The sequence below is a fragment of the Chenopodium album genome, chromosome 8 (genome assembly GCF_948465745.1).
Source record: "Chenopodium album chromosome 8, dcCheAlbu1.1, whole genome shotgun sequence".
NCBI lineage: Eukaryota > Viridiplantae > Streptophyta > Magnoliopsida > Caryophyllales > Amaranthaceae > Chenopodium > Chenopodium album.
In genome coordinates, this window is record NC_137841.1 from 52,011,899 (window position 1) to 52,017,069 (window position 5,171).

Here is a 5,171-nt window from a genome sequence, read left to right on the forward strand (position 1 = left end):
AGATTAGATCAATAGTGCTTTGCTTATTTATCATTTTTATTAAAAATAAGGCATATGATGCCAATACGTGGAGGTGCCAAATTGTAGGCGCATTTTTAAAAATAGCACATTTATTTCAGCCTTAAAAATAAAATTACAATGACTTTTATTTATTATTTATTTATCCGAGTCAAGGAGTCGGACGCAATGGAAGAACGAAAATAAGAACTCGAACAATTAATTCACAACGAATGCGCCAATATTCCAAAAATAAAACGGAAAAACTGAAATTCCACCGTGTCACGGTGAAAGCGTCCCGTGACACAATACAAATTCCTGCGTCACGGCAAATTCCTTTTTTTTTTTTTTTTATTTTTTACAGGGCGTGACGTGGCACGGGACATTTCTCCCGTCAGACGGGATAATTTCCCGTGTCACGGGAGTCCCTCTTTCCTTTTTTTCTTTGTTCAGGCCCACGGTGTCACGGTGAACAGTACCGTGACACGGTAGGGTATCCCGTGTCGCGGCAATTCCCTTTTTTTTTTTTTTTTTTTTAACAGGGGGTGACGTGTCACGGGAGTCCCTCTTTCCTTTTTTCTTCGTTCAGGCCCACCGTGTCACGGTGAACAGTACCGTGACACGGTAGGGTATCCCGTGTCGCGGCAATTCCCCTTTTTTTTTTAATTTTTAATTTTTGCCGTGACGCAATGCTGAACCGACGCGCATATTTGATCAACAGAGGGAGGATTTTTTTATTTTAAAGTGGCCGGGCCCCCTTGAGGGGTTGCCTACGTATCCTAAAAAGGAATCAGGCCAAACGTAGCTCTATTGGGTCATGAACCCATGCGACTAGGCATAGAATTTCTTGAGTTGATCCAAATTGGTCAAATTATGGAAGCCGTTACCATCCATGTCTACCAATTGTGTCGTTCCGCCAGACAGGATGGCTTTAACAATGTACGGGCCTGACCAGTTCGGTCTGAATTTGCCTCTTGGATCTAACACATTTTTACGAAGTGCCTTAAGCACTTGGTCACCCTCTTTGATATTTCTGGTCTTGACTTTTTTATTAAAATGTCATGCCATACGCTGTTGGTAGGTTTGGACATGATGCAAAGCTGCCAAGCGTTTTTCATCAAGCAAGACCAGTTCGTCATATCTTGCTCTAATCTAGTCGACTTCATCTAGTTGGCTTTCCAATGCGATTCGAAGAGAAGGTATTTCGAGCTCGATTGGTTGTATAGCTTCAACTCCATAGACCAAAGAGAAAGGAGTAGCCCCTGTCGATGTACGAACAGAGGTTCTATAACCCCAAAGGGCGAAATGTAGCTTACTTAGCCAATCTTTATAATTTTCCGTCATCTTTTCGATGATGGTCTTCACATTTTTGTTGCCCGATTCGACTGCTCCGTTTGTTTGTGGTCTGTAAGGTGATGATCGGTGATGTTTGATATGATATTTTTGCAATAATTCCGCGCATTCGGCTTGGAAATGTGTTCCATTGTCACTGATCATCTCATGTGGTACCCCATAGCGGCATATGGTATTTTTCTCAATGAATTGAGCTACGTGTTTTGCCGTCAGCTTGGCATATGAGGCAGCCTCGACCCATTTGGTGAAATAGTCGATTGCTACGAGAATGAATTCATGCCCCCCTTGTCCTGGTGGTGTTATTTTTCCAATGATGTCAATGCCCCAAGTGGAGAAAGGCCATGGAGAAGTATACGTGTAGAGAAGCGAAGGTGGAACATGCTGTAAGTTTGCGTAGATTTGACACTTCATACATTTCTTGACGTATTTGTGACAATCTCTTTCCATAGTAGTCCAATAGTAACCTTGTCGTTGAATCTTTTAGACTAGCATCTTTGCATTCATGTGAGTTCCACATATACCAGCATGAAGGTTTTCCATGGTTTTATGTGCTTCTTTCTTGGCTATACTTAAGAGATTCCTTCCCGTTGCAGTTCTCTTGTGGAGTTCTCCCCTGATGAGCACATACTGTGAGGCCAGGAGCCTCAAAGCACTACATGCCCTTTTATCAGTATTAGGAGGGTATTCTGCTCTTGTCACATAATGAAGGATGTTCGTATACCATGGTTCTTCATCTTCTTCCTGTGGTTCTTGTTCATCGTCAAGTGCATGAACGCTGGTTCATATCTTCTCTCTATGGTCAGTGGCATTCTTATTGTGTCAGCTGGAATTCGCACCATTGACGCTAATTTAGCTAGTGCGTCAGTGAACTGGTTTTCTTCTCTTGGCAAATACGTATATTCCACTTCATCTAGTTGCACGTGAGAGTTTCCAAATGAGCTTGATACGTAGCGAGACTTTCACTTCTCACTTTCCATCTCTTAGATATTTGGTTAATAATTAGTGAAGAATCACCATAGATTCTGAGTTTCTTAATTCCCAAGGCGACAGCTGTTTCTAACCCCAAAATGCATGCTTCATATTCTGCGGCATTGTTGGTGACATCAAAGTCGAGCTTCATGGAAATTGGGATGTGTTCTTCATTAGGTGATACGAGTAAGACTCCTACACCACATCCTTTTTGGTTTGAAGCTCTATCGAAATAGAGCGTCCAACTATCGTCTTCGGTCATGAGTAAATCTTCGTCAGGGAAATCGTACTCATCTTCTTCTTTTTCAGCTTCTTCTAGCGGAAAGTTTGCTAAGAAGTCAGAAACTACAGAACCTTTGATGGCTTTTTGTGGCACAAATCTCAAGTCAAATTGAGCTAGATTGACTATCCACCTTGATAATCTGTCGTTGAGTGTTGCTTTCTCGAACAAGTATTTGAGATGATCCATCTTAGACATGACATGCACTGTATGAGTGAGCATGTAATGTCTTAGTTTCTGTGCGGCCCATACAAGTGCGAGGCACAACTTCTCGAGTGGCGTGTATCGCGTCTCATATCCTTAGAGTTTCTTGCTCAAGTAATAGATTGCATTCTCCTTGCTTTCGATCTCTTGTGCTAGCATTGCCCCCATCGTTTCTCTTGTGACCGTAAGGTAGAGTCGAAGAGGAAAGTCAGGTATTGCTGGCGCTAGCACGGGTGGGTTTGCCAAATACTCTTTGATTTTGTCGAAAGCCTTTTGGCAATCATCATCCCATGTGACTGGGACATTCTTCTTAAGTTTCTTCAATATAGGTTCACATATTGCTGTGAGCTTTGATATGAACCTACTTATATACTACAACCTTCCAATGAAGCCTCGAATCTCCTTCTCATTTTTGGGTGGTGGCATGGCCATGATTTCTTTTACTTTTGAAGGATCTATTTCAATCCCTCGGGAACTGATCACATATCCAAGTAATTTGCCTGACGTGACTCCGAATGCACATTTTGCTTGATTTAGTCTCATGTTGTACTTACGGAGTCTTTCAAAAAACTTGCGAAGTGGGACGATATGGCCTGGGCGATCTTTAGACTTGACAATCATATCATCGACATAGACCTCCACCTCTTTGTGCATCATGTCATGTAACAATGCTGTAGCTGCTCTTTGGTAGGTGGCACCCGCGTTTTTCAATCCGAATGGCATTACCGTATAGCAATATGTACCCCATTGTGTGATGAATGTGGTTTTCTCCATGTCTTCTTCGGCCATCAATACCTGAATAAAAGGAGTGCATGGTTTGCTGTATTATCGACCAGAATGTCAATGTGAGGTAGAGGGAACCCATCTTTTGGGCTTGCTTTATTGAGATCCCTGTAATCAACACACATTCTGACCCTTTCATCCTTCTTTGGAACTGGAACCACATTTGCTATCCATTCCAGATACTTGGATACTCTGATGAAACCTGCGGCCAATTGCTTCCTGATTTCTTCCTTGATTTTGTGAGCCACGTCTGGTTTCATTCGGCGCAGCTTTTGTTTGACAGGCTTCATACCTGGAATGAGTGGTATCGTATGCTGAGCTATATCCCTGTCAATTCCTGGCATATCTTGGTATGACCAAGCAAATACATCAATAAATTCACTAAGCAAGTTAATTAGCTCTTTGCCTTCATCTTGACTTAGTGTTAATCCAATTTTTACTTCTTTAACAGTCGTGTCATTGGAAATGTTAACTGTTTCTGTATCTTCAATAACTGCTGTTTTATTTTCGTGTTCTTCTATTGCTTTTATTATTTCTTTTTCTATTTTATCATTAGCAAAGCAATATTGATCAGGGCTAGGGGAATGGCACACATCGTAAGCAAAGGTACTCATTTCATTGAATTCATTGGCTAATACATCAAGAGAGGCAAGGTCGGCTGCGACTTCACCAAAATTATTAGGACTAGGAAGAGAGGACTCAACAAGAGACTCAGGGTTGAACTCTATAGTAGAAAGAGGGTCGGCCTCAGACTCTAAGGACTCGTCTACAGACTTAGACTCAGACTCGGACTCGGACCCAGACGATTTAGACTCATCAAACATAGGACCCTCGCCAGCGGTTATTTCCAATTTCTCTCCACTCGGCGTAGTGATCCTCAATGTCTTGCGCCATCCCCTTGAAATTTTGTCAGCTTGGACGATTAACTCGGAGGGGTCGAAATCCTTGTTCGCTATGACGGCTTGAACGAGCTCGGAGTTATCATTGCAGACCGGCTTGGATTCATTCTTCTCCATTCTAAAAAGAAGGTTGATTCCCAGATCATCAGAGTTCAGGCTAACTGACTTCTCGGCTGTGGAGAGCTCTTCATCGATGAAGTCACAATCGAGGAACACCTCGAATCTCGGTTCACGGATCCCAGTATGGAAAAATGGTTCAGGGAATTCATAGCCTGGGATGTATTCCCCTTCTTTGATGTACTGGCCGTTGAGGGTGAACGGATATGGATCCATGGCCATTTCCGTCTTCGTGATTCGAGCGTTGTTGCGAGCCTTCATTTTCAATGCAGCTTGTTTCAGATCTTCCTTTGTTGGCTCGAATCCTATGCCGAAAGTATCCTTCTTGAGCGCACCAGGATGGCCCCAAGATTTAGCCATTTTCTTCTTGAGCCCAAGGGTCATTCCAGGGAAGTGACCTTGCTTCGTCAGAATGGCGTTGATACTGGTATTTGAGTAGGGATCGAAGTTGAGATGGCACTTTTCCTCTTCTTCGATCACAAGAACATCATCTAGTGAAAACCCCCAAAGATCTTCATCTTCTTCGTCATGTTCAACATGGACGATAGGAGTATCAATAACTTGAATGC